Source organism: Pleurodeles waltl, chromosome 2_1 (assembly GCF_031143425.1).
Source record: "Pleurodeles waltl isolate 20211129_DDA chromosome 2_1, aPleWal1.hap1.20221129, whole genome shotgun sequence".
NCBI lineage: Eukaryota > Metazoa > Chordata > Amphibia > Caudata > Salamandridae > Pleurodeles > Pleurodeles waltl.
In genome coordinates this window covers 224,730,745-224,751,172 of record NC_090438.1, presented here as the reverse complement: position 1 = coordinate 224,751,172, position 20,428 = coordinate 224,730,745, and positions in this window count along the sequence as shown.

Sequence of the window (20,428 nt, the reverse complement as noted above, 5' to 3'; positions counted from 1 at the left end):
CGCGCACACCAGGCAGCGCCGGTCTGCTTGTGCCGGCTAACGCCATTCAATAAATACGGCGCCCGCATGGCGCTTCAGAATGGCGTTAGCCGGCGCTAATTTTTTTGACGCAAAACTGCGTTAGCGCAGTTTTGCGTCAAAAAGTATAAATACGGCCCTTAATCTGCCTCCTTCTTACAAATGGGCACTATAATGGAGTCTGCTCAACTAGCTGTTATCATGCTTTCGGCTGCCCTGTTAAACGCCCTGGTCATAACGGGGGCCCATAACTCAGCCAGAACTCTGGCTGCATCTACTGGCACCCCATGGGGCAAGGGGGGCTCACACTGACACTTGTTTGTAAGGCTAGAAAAACCTCATCCAACATGAATGCAAGAGACTTGCTACTGGCTTAGGTTACAATCTTAATTTTGGGTCTCTGCGGCCAAATGGCCCTTGTCAGAATTATTACGCATGGAGGTATAAAAAATCTTTGAGAAATGAATGATGTTAGAAATGGGGTCCCTAGTTTGTCTAAATAGGGACCACAATCCTAGTCATGGAAACAGGTTAAGTCACACTCAATCCAAATTGTCTTGTGCCCACCCTCTGGAAGCTTGGCACTGAGCAGTCAGGCTTAACTTGTAAAGTATTTGTGCAATTAATCATGGAATAACACATTGAAAGCACCACAAAAAATACACCACACCAGGTTTACAAAAATATAAGATATCTATCTGAGTAAATTAAGGTCAAAACAATCAAGATTTGATAAGCACAAGTTGAAATATCACTTTTGAAATGATAAGAAGTCTCTAAGAATCAAAAATTGTCTCTTGTGTGCACAAAGTACCAGGTATGTGTCAAAATTACACACACAAAGACATCGGAGGAGGAGATGCCTAGAAAAACATTGGTGTGCATCAGATTTCTTGATGTGCACAGATGATTATTTCCACATGGCAAGGGCTTTGCTTCAATTTCCGGCGGGCATCCTTGGAACCTCACTGCGATGCGACACTCTGGTATGGCTATGCGTCGTTGTTTCTGTTGCATGGGAGGAGCTGCGTCGATTCATCACACAGGAAATTGGGCTGCGTCATTCTGGCTCGGCTATGCGTCGATATGGTAGGGCTGTGCGTCGAAGTTCCGGTCGCAGCACGGGAGCTGTGTTGATCTCCACTAAGGGATCTCCACTGTCATTCCAGTTTGGCAATGCAGTGATTCTGTCACTGCTGAGCATGCTGGCCGTTGATTCCGGCAGGCTGTATGCCGATTTTCACTGCACAAAGAGTTTCCTGGAATAATAGAAGTATTTCTGGACCCCCACCCGCCCAGCCCAGTAAGACCCATTCTGTATTCAGATGAGTGCAGGTGTGACTGAGTATCCTGTGTGTGTGGTTGTCTGGGTGAAATGCACAAGGGAGCTGTCAACCAGCCCAGAACAGACATGGATTGGAGACAGTTTGTAAGGCACAGATGGATTCTAAGTGCAGAGAAATGCTCACTTTCTAAAAGAGGCATTTCTAAAATAGTAATATAAAATCCAACCTCATCAATAAGTAGGAGTTACTAAATATGACCTGTTCACCACTTTCTGATCAGAATCTACCACTCAAACAGGATATTAGGGTAGCCCTAATGTTATCCTATGGAATGAGCAGGCCTCACAGCAATGGTAAACGAATATAGGAGTTTTCCACTACCAGGACATATATAACACACATGTATATGCCCTGTGTTAGAAATGGGGTCTTTGGTTGGCAGTCAGGTTACACCAGTCCAAGAAAGGACCCTCAGTCTAGTCAGCGAAAGTCACACACAATCCAAATTATCTTGCGCTCACCATCTGGTAGTTTGGCACTGAGCAGTCAGGCTTAACTTATAGGCAATGTGTAAATTATTTGTGCAATAAATAATGCAATAACACAGCAGAAAACCACAAAAATACACCACACAGTGTTTAGAAAATTATATATTTATCTGGTAAGATGCAGGTCAAAACAATTAAGATGCAATAAGTATTTTTGGAAATATCACTGTAAAAATTATATAAAGTGTCTTTAGTCTCTTAAAAGCAACAAAAGTCTCTTGCAAGCACAAAGTACCTGGTTTGAGTTTTAAATCTCTGTAAGGAACTGCAGAGGAGATGTGTGGAAAACAGGGAGTTGTGTGTCGATTTCTCGGGCCGCACAATGCAATGCGTCCTTTATTTTTCGCGCAGGGAAGGCTTTGAGTCGATTTCCAGCGTTTGGTCTTGTATCCTCTTTGGGCTGCAGGGTTTTCGGGCACCACAGGGACAATGCATTGAAATCTGGAGCTGGCAGGATGAAATCACAGGGGCTGCATTGATCCGTTGGGTGTGGCGTGGAAAATTCTACCACACAGCAAGTGCTGTGTCAACTCCTCTCAGGAAGTCGGGCTGCATCGTTCTGGCTTGGCTGTGCATCGATCCAGTGGGATGTGCGTCAAATTTCTGGTCACTACGCTAGCACTGTGTCAATCTTCTCCTTGCAAAATCAGGCTGCGTCGTTCCGGTTCGTCATGCGGACATTTTCTCACCGTGGTGCAGGCTGTGTATCATTTCTGGCAGGAGATGCGTTGACTTTCACCACACCAGAATTTCTTCTGCAAGGAATGAAGTCTTTTTGGTCCTGAGACTTCAAGGAACAGGAGGCAAGCTCTGTCCAAGCCTTTAGAGAGCACTTCTCAGCACAGCCAGAGAGCAGTAAGGCAGCAGGGCAACAGCAAGGCAGCAATCCTTCTCATAAAGGAGTCATGTGAGTCCTTTGCGCAGCCAGGCAGCTCTTCTGGGCAGGTTGCAGGTTCTGGTTCAGGACCTTTTCTACAGGAAGTGTCTGTGACAAGATTGTCTTGTCAAGAAGTGAAGTAGAGTATCTACCTCAGAAGTGTCTGAGTTGGTAGGGTCAGAGTCCCTGCTTAAATACGCAAATGTGCCTTTGAAGTGGGGAATATTTCAAAGAGTGACTTAGAAGAGCACAAGGTACCCTTCAGTTCCATCCTGTCTGCCAGGTTCCCAGTATGGGGTGTGGCAGCCCTTTGTGTGAGGGCAGGCTACTGTCCTTTGACATGTAAGTGTCAGGCCCTCCACCCTCCCAGCCCAGGAAGACCCATTGAATATGCAGATGTATGCAAGTGTGACTGAGCATCTTGTGTTTGGGGTTTTCTGAGTGAATGCACAAGGGAGCTGTCAGCTAAACCTATCCACACGTGGATTGGAAGGCACAGGACTTAAGTGTAGAGAAATGCTCACTTTCTAAAAGTAGCATTTCTAAAATAGTAATTTAAAATCCAAATTCACCATTAAGCAGGATTTTGTATCACCATTCTGGCCATACTAAATATGACCTGGCTGCTCCTTTCAGATCAGGATCTACCACTTCAACAGTATATGAGGGTAGCCCTAATGCTGTCCTATTAAAGGATCAGGCCTCACAGCAGTGTAAAAACAAATTTAGGTGCTTTACACTACCAGGACATATAGAACACACGTTCATGTCCTGCCTTTTACCTACATAGCACCATGCCCCGTGGGCTACCTAGGGCTTACCTTAGGGGAGACATAAGTAGAAAAAAAGGGAGTTTAAGGCTTTGTAATACTTTTAAATGCCAAGTCAAAGTGGCAGTGAAACTGTACACACATGCACTGCAGAGGCAGGCCTCATACATGGTTAGGGGGCTACATATGTGGGTGGCACCACCAGTGTTGCAGCCCACTAGTAGCATTCAATTTACAGGCCCTGGGCACATGTAGTGCTCTTGACTAGAGGCTTACAAATAAATTAAATAAGCCAATTGGGTATGAGCCAATGTTACCATGTTTTAAGGTCAGAGCATATGCACTTTAGCACTGATTAGCAGTGGTAAAGTGTGCAGAGTCCTAAAACCAGCAAGAACTGTGTCCAAAAACTGGATGGAGGCAGGCAAACAGTTGGTAGATGAACACCCTAAGGCTATCAGGTCTAACAGCTAACACATTCTAGAAAAGGTACTCATGATATTAGTGTTTGGGAAGAATCACTTTTTTTTAAAAGGTGTATTAACCAAGTTACATGAATGGTCTCAGATGCCTGAACCAATTTAAACCAAGCCTCTTTACTAAGAGAATTTGGCCCATATTTATACTCAGTTTGCGCTGAATTAGAGTAACGTTTTTTACGCTAATTCAGCGCAAACCTAACTCGATATTTAAACTCTGGCGCTAGACATGTCTACCGCCAAAGTAACGGAGTTAACATTGTTTTCTGAAGGGGAAACCTACCTTGCATCAATGAGATGCAAGGTAGGTGTTCCTGTCCAGAAAAGGACGATATGGCCTTTGTGCCATATTTATCCCCCATGCTAAAATCCAGCACGGGGTTCTGGGGGCCTTAAATAATGGTGCTAAGCTTGCTTAGCACCATTATTTAACGCCTGGGTTTTGGCAGGCGTAAGGGGACGTGTAGGCATATTTCCATGGTCAAGTGCCCTTCCCTGGCCCCAGGGACACCCCCACCCACACCAGGAGGACACCTAAGGATGGGGGACCTATCCCAGGTAAGTCCCGGTGAGTATATTATTTTTTTCTCCCAACGCCACTCGGGGGCCCTCGTCTTTCTCTAAATTTTTTCCTTTCAAATGTAAGACAGTGTGTACAAAAGAAGTCTATTTGAGAAATGCCCTGTAATTCACATGCTAGTATGCGAACCCCGGAATTCAGAGATGTGGCAATAACCACTGCTTCTCAACATCTTATCTTGTGTCCATTTTAGAAATACAAAGGTTTTCCTGAAACCTATTTTTCACTCTTTATATATCAGCAAATGAATGGCTGTATACCTGGTACAGAATGAAAACCCATTGCAAGGAGCAGCTCATGTATTGGCTTTGTGTACCTAAGGTTCTTGATGATCCTACAAATCCTATATATCCCCACAACCAGAAGAGTCCAGCAGATGTAGCAGGATATTGCTTTAAAGAAGTTACAGAGGAAAACGTGGAGAAAAATGACAGTTTTTTTCCCCTCAATTTCAATATTTTATTTCAGTTGTTATTTTCTGTAGGAAGACCGTGTAGGATCTACTCAAATTACCCTTTTCTGAATCCAGAATTGTGTCTAATTTCCAGAAATGTTTAGCTTGAGATGAAGGGCCCAGCGGAGCGGTGCAGAGACGGCGGTGCCCAGCGGAGCGGTGCTTGAGTTGAAGGGCCCAGCGGAGCGGTGCTTGAGATGAAGGGCCCAACGGAGCGGTGCTTGAGATGAAGGGCCCAGCAGAGCGGTGCAGAGATGGCGGTGCCCAGCGGAGCGGTGCTTGAGTTGAAGGGCCCAGCGGAGCGGTGCTTGAGTTGAAGGGCCCAGCGGAGCTGTGCTTGAGTTGAAGGGCCCAGCGGAGCGGTGCTTGAGTTGAAGGGCCCAGCGGAGCGGTGCTTGAGATGAAGGGCCCAGCGGAGCGGTGCAGAGACGGCGGTGCTCAGCGGAGCGGTGCTTGAGTTGAAGGGCCCAGCGGAGCAGTGCTTGAGATGAAGGGCCCAGCAGAGCGGTGCTTGAGATGAATGGCCCAGCGGAGCGGTGCAGAGATGGCAGTGGCCAGCTTAGCGGTGCTTGAGATGAAGGGCCCAGGGGAGCGGTGCAGAGACGGCGGTGCCCAGCGGAGCAGTGCTTGAGTTGAAGGGCCCTGTTCAGCCAGCCTTGACTTGAAGGGCCCTGTTCAGCGGTGCTTGAGATGGCAGTGCCCTGTTCAGCGGTTCTTGACTTGAAGGGCCCTGTTCAGTGGTTCTTGAGATGGCGGTGCCCTGTTCAGCGGTTCTTGAGATGGCGGTGCCCTGTTCAGCGGTTCTTGAGATGGCGGTGTCCTGTTCAGCGGTTCTTGACTTGAAGGGCCCTGTTCAGCGGTTCTTGACTTGAAGGGTCCTGTTCAGCGGTTCTTGAGATGGCGGTGCCCTGTACAGCGGTTCTTGAGATGGCGGTGCCCTGTTCAGCGGTTCTTGACTTGAAGGGCCCTGTTCAGCGGTGCCTGAGATGGCGGTGCCCTGTTCAGCGGTTCTTGAGATGGCGGTGCCCTGTTCAGCGGTTCTTGAGATGGCGGTGCCAGTTCAGCGGTTCTTGACTTGAAGGGCCCTGTTCAGCAGTTCTTGACTTGAAGGGCCCTGTTCAGCGGTACTTGACTTGAAGGGCCCAGTTCAGCGGTGCTTGAGATGGCGGTGCCCTGTTCAGCGGTTCTTGACTTGAAGGGCCCAGTTCAGCGGTGCTTGAGATGGCGGTGCCCTGTTCAGCGGTTCTTGACTTGAAAGGCCCTGTTCAGCAGTTCTTGACTTGAAGGGCCCTGTTCAGCGGTTCTTGAGATGGCGGTGCCCTGTTCAGCGGTTCTTGAGATGGCAGTGCCCTGTTCAGCGGTTCTTTACTTGAAGGGCCCAGTTCAGCGGTTTTTGACTTGAAGGGCCCTGTTCAGCGGTGCTTGAGATGGCGGCGCCCTGTTCAGCGGTTCTTGACTTGAAGGGCCCAGTTCAGCGGTGGTTGAGATGGCGGTGCCCTGTTCAGCGGTTCTTAACTTGAAGGGCCCTGTTCAGCGGTTCTTGACTTGAAGGGCCCTGTTCAGCGGTTCTTGAGATGGCGGTGCCCTGTTCAGCGGTTCTTGAGATGGCGGTGCCCTATTCAGGGGTTCTTGACTTGAAGGGCCCTGTTCAGTGGTTCTTGACTTGAAGGGCCCTGTTCAGCGGTGCCTGAGATGGCGGTGCCCTGTTCAGCGGTTCTTGAGATGGCGGTGCCCTGTTCAGCGGTTCTTGACTTGAAGGGCCCTGTTCAGCGGTGCTTGCCTTGGCAGTCCTTGCCATGTTCAGCGTTGCTTGAGTTGGTGCTCCTTCATTGCCCAGCTGGGCTGTGGCTGGCGCTCCTTCATTGCCCAGCTGGGCTGTGGCTGGCGCTCCTTCATTGCCCTGCTGGGCTGTGGCTGGCAGGGCCCTCCTGGGCAGCTGGGCTGTGGCTGGCGGGGCCCTCCTGGGCAGCTGGGCTGTGGCTGGCGGGGCCCTCCTGTGCAGCTGGGCTGTGGCTGGCGGGGCCCTCCTGGGCAGCTGGGCTGTGGCTAGCGGGGCCCTCCTGGGCTGCCGTACCTGCCCTTGCCACCCTTCCCTGCTCGTCTGTGGCCTTTTCCTCCCTTTTCCGGTGTGCCAGGTGGCAGCCCACTCCCTGACGGTGCCAGTGTAGTGTTTTTGGAGCCTGCTGTCTTTGACCTCTCGCGCCGGGCACTGTCTTTCTTGACTTTTTTTGCAGGGGGTGGGCTGGCCGTCTCTTTACTCCTAGCCGAAGTAGCTGGGCTTGAAGGTGGTGGACTCAAAAATCCTTGGACTATTGTCTTTGTAGGTCCAGGTTTTGTGGTGGCTGAGGTGCTGATTGGAGGCTTATGAGATGGAGGGGGTGGGTCAGTTGATGGAAAGAGGTCAAGGTTGGAAAGGAAAAGCAATTTAGTAAGACAGGGACGGGTAGTTGTAGTGGGTATGGGAGTGGAGGAAGAGGATGTAGTTGTAGGAGAGTGAAGTCTGGTGTCTTTGGGTGCAGGTGCTTGTGCTGGAGGCTGTCGTGAGGTGGATGGCTGTTGGGTGGGTGGCTGCCAGCGTTTGTGTGGTTTGGAAGAGGGGGTGACAGACACACTGGGAGAGGACACAGGGGACGTGTAAATGGTAGTGAGGGTGGTGACTGCACGTGTGCGGAGTGTTCTGGTGGGTGTGCTGGTGATGGACGTAGTGGCTGAAGATGTTGTGCATGCAAGTGTGAGTGGAGATGTCACAGGGAGGGAGGAGGGAGACGAGGAGGAGTGGGACACAGAGGAGGCAGTGGCTGTTGGCATGTTTGCATGTGGATGTTGCTTGTGTGAATGCTTGTGTGATGTTTGGTGCTTATGTCTGGATGAGCTGCCCTTGGGTGTTGAGGTGTGTGCAGGCTGGTCTGATGGTGTGTCTGGGATAGGCAGAGGTACAGGGGAGTGGGACTGGGTTGAGGAAGTTGGAGGAGGGAGGCAGGGGACAGGGACAATGGCTGCCGTCAGTGCTGAGGCCAGAGCGTTGAACGATTGCTGATGGGCAGCCTGACCCGAAAGAGTGCCCTCCAGGTATGCATTACTCCGGTGCACCTCCCTTTCTACACCCTGGATGGCATTCAAAAGGGTAGACTGCCCAACAATGATGGTCCTCAGGAGGTCAATGACCTCCTTACTGAGGGCAGCAGGGGTAACTGGGGCAGGGCCTGAGGTGCCTGGGACGAAGGAGATGCCCACCTTCCTGGGTGAGCGGGCACGGGGCGAAGGCAGAGGGGCTGCTGGGAGGGCGGAGCTGGTGCGCTGGGTGGCGGCTGTACCTGTTGTTGTGGTGGGCACGGATGTTGCCGCCACCACAAGGGAGCTCCTTTCCGAGGACGTGTCTGTGTCGCTGGTGTCCCCACATGTCCCCGCTGTGGAGCTCCCCTCGCCCTCCATCTCACTGGTGAAATCCGAGTCAGTTGCATGGCCCTCCATGGCCATGTGAGATGCCACTTTGCCTGATGATGCTAATGCACACATGAACAGGAAGACCACAAAAAAAGGGGGGGGTGGAGAAACAAAGACATGTTGAGTGCATGCATTGGCGACACCGTTGGCGGAGAGGACAGACACAGAAGCCCCCTGCACTACGCCGCACACTTGGGGTACACTACTCAATCCGTGGGACATGGCCTACAAGCCTATGGACGACAACTCCACACATAGGTGACACAGGGCCATGAATAGCTGTACTAGGCAACCTACATAGGTGGGGGGCGGGGTACATGGCCATGCCTAATGGAGGGGCCTAGCCTACAGAAAACGCCATGGCCTAGGGATACCCACAGCCCTCCTCCCCCATCCAGACACCTCCAATGTGCTTGTACTCACCCCCTTGTGTCTGCTGTGATGTCCTCACGCGCTCATCCAAATCGGGGTAGGCCACCTCCAGGATCCGGGACATCAGGGGGGTCAAAGTACGACTGGCACCCCTCCTACGTTGGGAGGCCATCCCCAGCAGAGCCTCCGCGGTCTTCCTGCTCCCGCGGTGGATGTCCTCCCACCTCTTCCGGCAGTGGGTGCCCCGTCTGTTGTGGACCCCCAGGGTCCGGACGTCCTTGGCGATGGCATGCCAAATGTCGATTTTCTGATGGCCGCTGACCTATGTGACATGTGCAGGTGGAGAAAAAAAAAAACATCACCTTCTGCATGCTCGATGTGAGTGGCCCCCCATCCCCACCCTTGCCATGTGGCACATGCTCTCATCTGTCGTTTGATGCACGCCTCATTCGCTCCCCTCCCCACCATCTTTCATTCACCCCACTCAACCCAGGCATTGGCCACAAAGCATGGTCCCAGTGTACTTACCTGTTGGTCTGGAGGACCGTAGAGTAGCGCATACTGGGGGAGGACCCCATCCACGAGTTTCTCCAATTCTTCAGAAGTGAAGGCAGGGGCCCTTTCACCAGTCGCAGCAGCCATTGTCTCTTCCAGACCGAGGTCACAGCAGCACTTGCAGTATAGGTCCTCTCCTGTGGATGATCAGGTATCGAGTGATTAAGCAGATAGAAAATGGCGGTCACGCCTGCGGCGGTGCGTACAGCGGCGGTGCGTACCGCGACCGCCGGCGCACATCGTCATTGGCTCCTGAAACCCATAGGGTTCAATGTTAACCAATGCGGCTTTGCGCCGCGGTCTTCGATCGCCTACCGCCACGGTGTGCCAGACCAGCGCATTGACCTCACATTCCACTGTCGCACTTCACAGGTCAGGCAGCCGCCATTTCAAGGGCCCCCATATCTTAATTTCTACTGCGTTACACATACCTAGGCCTTGCATCAACACTCATACAAGCCATGCAATGCATTGAGAATCGTGTACTGTGCAAGCTGTGAGAACGTACCTGTGGGTTGATTGACTCTGTGCTCCATGTTGTCCTTCCTAGGCACCGTCCGCTGGGACTTGCGAGGAGATGGAGGAATCTTCCTGTGTACAGACCGCTGGTGGACCTGTCGACAATGGAAGAAAGACATGTCATACTGACATACAGGCTTGACAGAGCCACTATACATGAACTGTGTGCCCAGCTGGAGCCAGACTCGATGTCACCCATCCGCCAACCCACAGGGATCCCCCCTCTAGTGCAGGTGCTGTCAGTACTCCATTTTTTGGCAAGTGGGTCATTTCAAACAACAGTGGCCATTTCATCAGCTATGTCTCAGCCTATGTTTTCAAAGGTGTTGTCCAGAGTGTTATCTGCCCTGCTGAAATACATGAGGAGCTACATTGTCTTCCCTGAGGTGGGCGATTTGGCTACAGTGAAGGGTGATTTCTATGCGCTTGGACATATTCCCAACATCATTGGTGCAATTGATGGGACACATGTTGCTTTGGTCCCCCCCAGCACGAGTGAACAGGTGTACAGGAACAGAAAAAGTTATCATTCCATGAATGTCCAGGTGGTCTATTTGGCTGACTAGTACATCTCCCATGTAAATGCCAAGTTCCCTGGGTCAGTGCATGACGCGTACATCATGCGAAATAGCAGCATCCCTTACGTGATGGAACTACTTCAGAGACACCGTGTGTGGCTAATTGGTGACTCTGGTTACCCTAACCTGTCCTGACTACTGACCCCAGTGAGGAATCCCAGGACAAGGGCAGAGGAACAGTACAATGAGGCCCATGGGCGTACTAGGAGGGTGATCGAGTGGACCTTCGGCCTCCTGAAGGCCAGGTTTAGGTGCCTCCATATGACAGGTGGATCCCTAATGTACTCACCAAAGAAGGTGTGCCATATCATCGTGGCCTGCTGTATGCTTCACAACCTGGCTTTGTGACGCCAGGTGCCTTTCCTGCAGGAGGATGGTCCAGATGGTGGTGTTGTGGCAGCTGTGGAGCCTGCGGAGAGTGAAGACGAGAAAGACGAAGAGGACGACCCAGACAACAGGGACACAGTAATACAGCAGTATTTTCAATGACATACAGGTAAGAATCAACACCAGCATTTTACATTTACTTAAAGTCTCCTGCCTCTCTTCTGTCTGAGTTTCCCCCCAGTGTATGTTAACTGAGTTGTAACTTTCCCTTCCAATTTCAGAGATGTGGGCCCCACTCCGTGACCTCTGCTTTGTTTCCCCATGGACTACAGCTGTGTGACAGTGGTATGTTGTCATCACAATGTAACTGGACATTTAGACACGGTTCTGTGTAATACATTTGTTCTAAAATACAGGCAGACTCCAGATTATTTTTGTGCAATAAGTGTGTTTATTAAAGTGTTCAATTTTGGCAAATGGTTGCAATTCGGTGATGGGTGATGGTGGAGGAATGTCCATGGCAGAGTCCAGATTTTCAGTCTCACAGGTGCATTGTCCATATGCCTGTGGAAGGTGGAGCAGGGGCAGTTTAAGGTTGGACAGGGTGACAATGTGGGACAGTGGGATGACAATCAGGGGGTATCCTTTCCTGGCGGGGGTCTTGGCATCTTACTCTGTCTTCTTCCTAGATCTCAGGCCCCACTTGCGGGGTGGTTCTCCTTCTGCAGGGGGTGGGGTTCTGGTGGCCTGTTGTTCTTGTGTCGGGGCCTCCTGTCCACTAGCGCCGGTGGAGGTGGTAGCCTGTTCTTGGTCCATGCTAGTGACAGGGGCCCTTTGTGGTGCCACATGGTCCCGCAATGTGCTGACAATCTGATTGAGAGCCACAACGATGGTGCCCATTGCGGAACTGATGTTTCTGAGTTCTTCCCTGAACCCCATATACTGTTCCTCCTGCAGTACCTGGATCTCCTGGAACCTGGCCAGGACCGTCGCCATCGTTTCCTGGGAATGGTGGTATGCTCCCATGATGGAGGATAGGGCCTCATGGAGAGTGGGTTCCCTGGGCCTGTCCCCCCCCTGTCGCACAGTAGCCCTCCCAGTTCCCCTGTTTCCCTGGGCCTCTGTCCCCTGGACCGTGTGCCCACTACCACTGCCCCCAGGTCCCTGTTGTTGTTGGGGTGGTGGGTTAACCTGGGTGCCCTGTAGTGGTGGACACACCGCTGCTTGACGTGTCCTGGAGACAGAGGCATGGGCCCGCTGGGTGGGTGCTGTGCTGGTGTTCCCAGAGGGGGGTAGGTCTGCTGTGGCCTGTGGCTGTCTGAGGGGAACCGACTGTCCCGAAGTCCCCGATGGGCCGGGCTGGTCATCTGGGTCCAGGGAGACAGAGCTGCTGTCATCACTGTGGGCCTCTTCTGGGGGTGGTATGGACATTTCTGGACCCTCCTGGGCGGTGTCGTGGCATTCGGGTCCTGCAGGGGTATGAGGGTATGGTTATTGCTTCTGTGTGTGCCATAGCGTGCAATGGGTGGGTGCCCGTGTACCCCAGTGCTGGCATTCCCTTGTGGGGGCTGTTGTGACGGTGGTTTTGGGGGGGATGGGTATGTGCAGTGGGCATGCTTAGGTGATGGGTGTCCATGGTTTGTGGTCGCATGCAGGGCTTGGTGTTGGGATGGGTGGGTTGTGATGGTGAGACATTAGCAAGGAGGATGTGTGATGGGGGTGAGGGGGGAGGGTGGGGGTATGATTTGGCATGCCGGTGGGTGGGCGGGGATGAAGTAGTTGAGATTAAACTTACCAGAGTCCATTTCTCCGCCTACTCCTGCGAGGCCCTCAGGATGCAGGATCGCCAAGACCTGTTCCTCCCATGTTGTAAATTCTGGGGGTTGAGGTGGGGGTCCGCCGCCAGTCTTCTGCACCGCGATGTTGTGTCTGGATACCATGGAACGCACCTTCCCCCGTAGTTCGTTCCACCGCTTCCTGATGTCGTCCCGATTTCGTGGATGCTGACCCACAGCGTTGACCCTGTCCACTATTCTTTGCCATAGCTCCATCTTCCTGGCAATGGTGGTGTTCTGCACCTGTGTCCCGAAGAGCTGGGGCTTTTCCCGAACTATTTCCTCCACCATGACCCTGAGTTCAGCGTCTGAAAACCTGGGGTGTCTTTGGGGTGCCATGGGGTGGTGTGGATGAGGTGTGGGGTGTTGTTTGTGGTGATGAGTGTGATGAGTGTGGTGGTGTGTGGTGTTTTGTGCGTGGATGTTGTGTGAGTGATGGTGTTATGTGCCTGTGAATGCTCTGTACTAGCTGGTGGTGTCTCTCTCTGGCCTTAGTTAATAAATGGTGGTCGTAGGGGTTTGTTGGTGATGTGGGTGTGTGTTTTATATTGTGTTGGGTGTGTGGGAGTGGTGTTTGTATGTGTATCAGGTGTGTGTGTTTCAAAATGACCAATGTGGCAGTGTTTTGTAAATGTGTGTGTATTTTGACCGCGGCGGTGTGTACCGCCAATGGAATACCGCGGTTGAAAGACCGCCACGTGGATTCGTGGGTCAGAATGGAATGGGCGTATTTCTGTGACGGTGGAGGTTTGGTCATCGCCAGTTTTTCGCTGGTCGTTGGTGTGGCGGACTTTTGTGGATGTCGGGTTTTTGGCGGTTTGCCTGTTGCGGGTCAGAATGACCGTGGCGGTTTCCCGCGGCCGCAGCGGTGTTATGGCGGTCTTCTGACCGGCGGTAAGCGCCTTTTACAGCCGAGGTCGTAATGATCCCCTAAGTCTGTAATTAAAAATGGAACTGATGGCCACCAATGTGACGGTGTGCTGCTAGGCTAAGTGCAACATGGAGTCAGTGGTGAAAACACAAATCTCATTACACCAGCCCAGCGTCATGTGGGCTCCAATGGGCCCACCCTTGGCCAGGCACATCCCCCGCTGCGGGAGAATGAGCGTGATTAAAATATGATGCGGGGTGGGACTACTGAGACCTGTGGCCCACCTTCTCCCTGTGATGATCCATGCTCTGTAAGCCCCCTCTGTTCCTCTCAGAGATGCCTGGGAAGTCCTGCTGCACTCCCATCAAAATAAATTACTTATATTACAAATGATCAATTAAAAACTTGCATAATTACCAAATATATGTTCAGTTATCATAAAAATTAATTAGTAAAGAAAGAAAAAATGTTTAATTGAAATACCTTCCTAGCCTATTCTGAATAAACAACTGCAGCAACAACCTGGCTACCCACTCGGATGACAAGTTACACTATACAAATAAAACCTGATTTATTGATTGATTGATTGGCCTTACGCTACAAACTCAGCAACTTGTAACTAACTATGTAAACTAAAACAAACATTAAAAATCACAAAATGCACTCGGCATCTTAAAATTACAATTAATCAACTAAACAAATCACCAAATAACTATTTAATAAATATAGACAATTAACTGAAAATCAAAAAGAATGATTTGTTATTTAAACACCATCCAAACCCATTTCCCTACAAACCTGACAACCCGCTACTAAATTATAAATTACTACCCAAATGTAAAAGGCATGTAATTACACCTTACAAAAAATGCAAATTACATTACAAAGTTACAACAATTATGATGATAATACTAACACCTAAAATAATAAAAATGACAGAAATTGACTTAAAAAAGAAATATTATTATATTATTATACTATGTTAAAGTAAACAATAATTTATACAATATATTTAAAAATGATATTATATACAAAGATCAATATTCTTCCTTTTAAATTCTGTTCTGGTATTTTTGTTAGGATGAAATTAATGACACACCATTTAAGTACACAGTATTTTTTATTTGAAATTTGTGTCATTCACCAGCAAGTTTACCAATCTCTAACTCACCATTCTGTATACCTTATTTCTACCTCATACTTCATCTATCACACCACACCCTTGCCAGCCAGTGTCTCAATTTACCTCACAGTTTTTTGCTAATTCACCTCTCTTACTCCCCTCTTTTGTACCTAGCACTTTCTGCACGGTAACCCCCAAACCTTGGCCTTCACCCTTCCTGTTTTCTGAACCATTTTTTGTTGGATTTTAGGACTGGGGGTTATTACAACTTTGGAGGAGGTGTTAATCCGTCCCAAAAGTGACGGATATACCACCAGCCGTATTACGAGTTCCATAGGATATAATGGACTCGTAATACGGCTGGTGGTATATCCGTCACTTTACTGTCACTTTTGGGACAGATTAACACCTCCTCCAAAGTTGTAATAACCCCCTCTGTGTATATTAGCACTTCTTACTAGTGCTAAAGTGCTTACGCTCTGTACCCAATTGACGCATTTACTTTGCTTCCAGGTCCGTAGAAAATTGGTACTAGAAGTACACAATGCCTTTAAATTAAGGGCCATATTTATACTTTTTGACGCAAAATTGCGCTAACACAGTTTTGCGCCAAACAAATTAGCGCCGGCTAACGCCATTCTGAAGCGCCATGCGGGCGCCGTATTTATTAAATGACGTTAGCCGGCGTTAGCCGGCAGCGCTGTCTGGTGTGCCTTGAAAAAAACGACGTACACCAGGCAGAGCCGGCGTAGGGGGAAAATGGCGTATGGACGTCCACAAATGGTGCAAGTCAGGCTGAGGCAAAAAAATCGCCACAACCCGATTTGCGCCATTTTTTTACGATGCCCATCCCCCATTGAAATGACTCCTGTCTTAGCAAAGACAGGAGTCATGCCCCCTTGCCCAATGGCCATGCCCAGGGGACTTCTGTCCCCTGGGCATGGTCATTGGGCATAGTGGCATGTAGGGGGGCACAAATCAGGCCCCCCTATGCCACAAAAAAAATTAAAAAAAATACTTACCTGGACTTACCTTAATGTCCCTGGGGTGGGTCCCTCCATCCTTGGGTGTCCTCCTGGGGTGGGCAAAGGTGGCAGGGGGTGTACCTGGGGGCAGGGGAGGGCACCTCTGGGCTCATTCTGAGCCCACAGGTCCCTTAACGCCTGCCCTGACCCAGGCGCTAAAATCCGGCGCAAATGCAGGTTTTTTAGACCCGCCCACTCCCGGGCATCATTTTTGCCCGGGAGTATAAATACGACGCATATGCATCGGAGTCATTTTTTAAGACGGGAATGCCTACCTTGCATATCATTAACGCAAGGAAGGTGTTCATGCAAAAAAATTACGCTAACTCCATGAACTTTGGCGCTAGACGCGTCTAACGCCAAAGTATAAATATGGAGTTAGTTTTGCGTCGAATTTGCGTCGAAAAAAACGATGCAAATTCGGCGCAAACGGAGTATAAATATGCCCCATAATGCTACTAGTGCACCTACACTGCTCACTGTCACCTACTAAAGTAGCCTTTAAAAACATGTCACAGGCATATCAACTACAAATTCCACCTGACAAAATAAACCTTTAATATGAAGCTAGTATACTTACACAAGTGTAGTAGCCCCACAATGCACTACAAAAATGCCCAAAGGCTCACACGACAAATAAAATAGCTGAATTAATTTTCTCCTTGTGTACAATTTGACCCATGGCTAAGAAGTTTTATTTGTATAAATAGGAGCCCATAGTTATGCTCATAGTTTTATGGCTAAATTTGAGGAGCAGTTTGCATTTACCCCCATGACTTAGGAAGAACATGTGATCATGTACTGTAGATACATCAACAACATTTTTCTGATTTAGTGAGGTCTCAGAGATCTCCTGGAACAGCAGATCATTAGCCTTACTCAATGCAAACCAACGATTTAATTCACACACTCTGTACACAGAATCAGCATCTCTCATCTGGATGTTGAATGAGATCTGACTGTAGAAGGTCTCTCAATGAGGGTATACAGGAAATCTACAGACCACAATTACTCCTTGTTGTTTAGTAGCTTCCATACACCTTCACTTAAACTACATCTATCTCTACCCCAGTACACACATCTTAGAAGCATCACTACAGGATTATCCAGATCAGACCTTGGGACATGCATTAGTAAGAGTTCATTCCATGGACCGGCCATCCCAGATACAGCCAGAAGCACCTGCCAAAACAACCCGGGAGGTTTTCATTTCCAAGTTTTGTACTAAATCTACAGCAATTAAGTGGATTATCTGTCATTGTTGGAAACTTTTTCAGTCATAATTGGATTTCAATGGTGTGTTTTCCAGCAAATCTTTCCATACACCTGCACTAAAAATCTCAAGGAGACCCTATCATTCACCAAACAAAGGCCTACAATATAACTTTGGCGGTAAGTACCACCTACCGTGGCAACAGATGCCAAAAGACCACCGCCATGGCTAACATCCGTCTGCCATAACATGACCACAGCTGGATTTCTGCCACAAGAAGGGTGGAAATCTGGCTGTAGCCATGCTGGCAGATGGGGTTAAGGTGGCGCTGCTACCACCAGCAGCACCACGCCAGTAGACCGCACCAGTCGTATTATGACAAATAATACGGCCTGGCGGTGTTCTGCTGGCGCCCCTGCCCGAAGACCCCCTGGATTCAGGTAAGTCAGGTTTCTGACAGGGGAGGGGGTCAGGAGTGTTGTGTGTGTGGGGGTGTGTGTGCATGAATGTGTGAGTGTGTGCGTGCATGCGAATGAGTGTGTAGTGTTGCTTGCGTGTGTGTCCATGTGTGAGAGTGCATGAATGAATGGAAATGTGAATGCATGTCTGAGTGTAAGTTTAGATGTGTGTATGCATGTGTGCGTGAATGAATGGATGCATGCGTGTATGCCTGTGTGAGTGAGTGTGTGAATGCATGGTGTGTGCCTGTGAGTGTGCATGTATGGGGAGAAGGTTTGGAAGGGGGGAGCGTGGATGGAGAGGAGGTTATCTGGGGAGTGTTGGGGGGGGTGGGTGGGCCTCCTACCAGTGAAAGGAATTTCCTGTGACTGGCAGGGCCTACAGCCATGGTTTTAATGGTGTTACGAACGCCACGAAAACCAAGGCGGTAGGCAGGGTCATAATGCCACCAGCGGGACAGTAACGGCCGCCAGGCTGTAGATTGTTATCTTCAGCCCAGCAGCTGCTACCACCATGACGGTCAATGTGGTACATTGACGGGTTGGCTTCAGGCAACTCGCCAATGTCATAATGTGGCGGTATGTACAGCCAGCCTGTTGGCAGTACTACTGCCACATTTCCACCGACCGCCGGGGTCATGATGACTCCCAAAGTGTGTTCTCTGTTCACAAGAGTTTGAGAAAGTGGCATGATTACATTCACTGTGATAATGTCATGATAGGTGACACTCTAGCACGCCCACAGGCGGGACAACCAGTGACATTGCAGCACACGTCAGATTGCAGCACATCAGAGTAATCTGTGCTATTAAATTCCCTTGTGGGTGGCTGTATGTAGGCAAGACAGAGAGGAAAATTAAAGTATGCATTACCGAACACAACAGCATGATGAGAAATAAAAACTGAAACTTGTGTTTGGTTGCTCATTGGCATGATAAGAACCACAGTACTGCGCAACTGTGATTTACAATTTTGGAATCCATTATATTATCTTACAATCAATACACACTGCAGGAAAGAGTTTCAATCAAATACTTGGACAGTCTTCATCCCAAAGGCCTCAATAAACTAGAGAGGTTCTGCTTTTTATAGAAGCTTGTCTTATATATTCATAGTGGTTCTGGAAGGCCAAGGATTCCCTCAGGCACTATTATTTCATTATTATTTTCCGTTAACCCCAGAGAGTCCCATAGTTTATGTAGGCAACACTTCACTCCAATTCATCTGTTCCATACATTAGTGTCTTGTTGATTATGTGGACCCTTTTAAGTGCCAATCACAGGATAGAGTTGTGCTAATCTTTCTCACAACACAAAGTGAGTGATGTATCATTCATGCATTTGATGGTTATATGCCATGTCTCAAGCATGTATGTTTTTTTATGTTATAATTTCTTTCTTGCTGTAAGTACCACATGTTATATGCTCTGCCGTGAAGAATTTCTGTCACTATTTGGTGGAACTTTTACTGTTGTTCCTTTAGACATTTCACATCACAAATTATTTGTAATAGTCCTCAATTGCCATCTTTTGTACTTGCAAATGTGGTCACAGTTTTTTTAGTTGTTTGCGAGTAAAGGTCGAGAACAATATACACTTTGTGGGTCGATTGCCATTTTCTAATGTTTACACTTTACAGTATACATTATTCTGTACACAGTTTAGATGAGAGTCTTTACCACATTAAGGGGCATATTTATACTCCGTTTGTGCCGAATTTGCGTCGTTTTTTTTGACGCAAATTCGACGCAAAACTAACTCCATATTTATACTTTGGCGTTAGACGCGTCTAGCGCCAAAGTTCATGGAGTTAGCGTCATTTTTTTCCGTGAACACCTTCCTGGCGTTAATGATATGCAAGGTAGGCGTTCCCGTCTTAAAAAATGACTCCAATGCTATTGCGTCGGATTTATACTCCCGGGCAAAAATGACGCCCGGGAGTGGGCAGGACTAAAAAACCCGCATTTGCGCCAGATTTTAGCGCCTGGGTCAGGGCAGGCGTTAAGGGACCTGGGGGCTCAGAATGAGCCAAGAGGTGCCCTCCCAAGCCCCCAGGGACACCCCCTGCCACCCTTGCCCACCCCAGGAGGACACCCAAGGCTGGAGGGACCCATCCCAGGGAAGAAAAGGTAAGTTGTGGTAAGTTTTTTTTTAAAAAAAATTTGTGGCATTGGGGGGCCTGATTTGTGCCCCCCTACATGCCACTATGCCCAATGACCATGCCCAGGGGACAGAAGTCCCCTGGGCATGGCCATTGGGCAAGGGGGCAAGACTCCTGTCTTTGCTAAGACAGGAGTCATGTTAATGGCGTCTGGGCGCCAAAAAAAAATGGCGCAAATCGGGTTAAGATGATTTTTTTGCCTCAGCCTGACTTGCCCCATTTTGGGACGCCCAAACGCCATTTTTCCCTACGCCGGCGCTGCCTGGTGTACGTGTTTTTTTTTCACGCACACCAGGCAGCGCCGGTCGACTAACGCCGGCTAACGTCATTCAATAAATACAGCGCCCGCATGGCGCTTCAGAATGGCGTTAGCCGGCGCTAAATTTTTGGGCGCAAAACTGCGTTAGCGCAGTTTTGCGTCAAAAAGTATAAATATGGCCCTAAGAGTTATATATTGGTGTGTTTCCAGAATGTTAACATCGTAAATCTTTTTTTATCTATCAAGCTTTAAACTCCTAGTAGTAGACAATGTAGTCTTTTCTCCATTGCGGTTTATGTTCATAAGTTGACAAACCCCCATTGGCCCTTTTTTACAGTGGCTTTCTCCATTAAGCACTGGAACTTCATGGTGGATGTTGAGTGTACAGCATCGCCGTCCCAGGGACATCTAGAGGTATGTGGGTGCATGAAAGGCGTTGGATTGGGTCACGCTTCATGTAACATGCAACACTCAGTGTATCATTAATTTTTTCAGCTATAAGGTACAGATAGAACACTCTCAGGTGGGATGGCGCATCAAACAACTTTGGGGGTCATTCTAACTCTGTCGGGCGGCGGAGGCCGCCCGCCAGAGTTCCCCCTCCAGAACACTGCTCCGCGGTCCGAAGACCGCCGCAGTGATTCTGTGTTTCCCGCTGGGCTGGAGCCGGCGGAGTG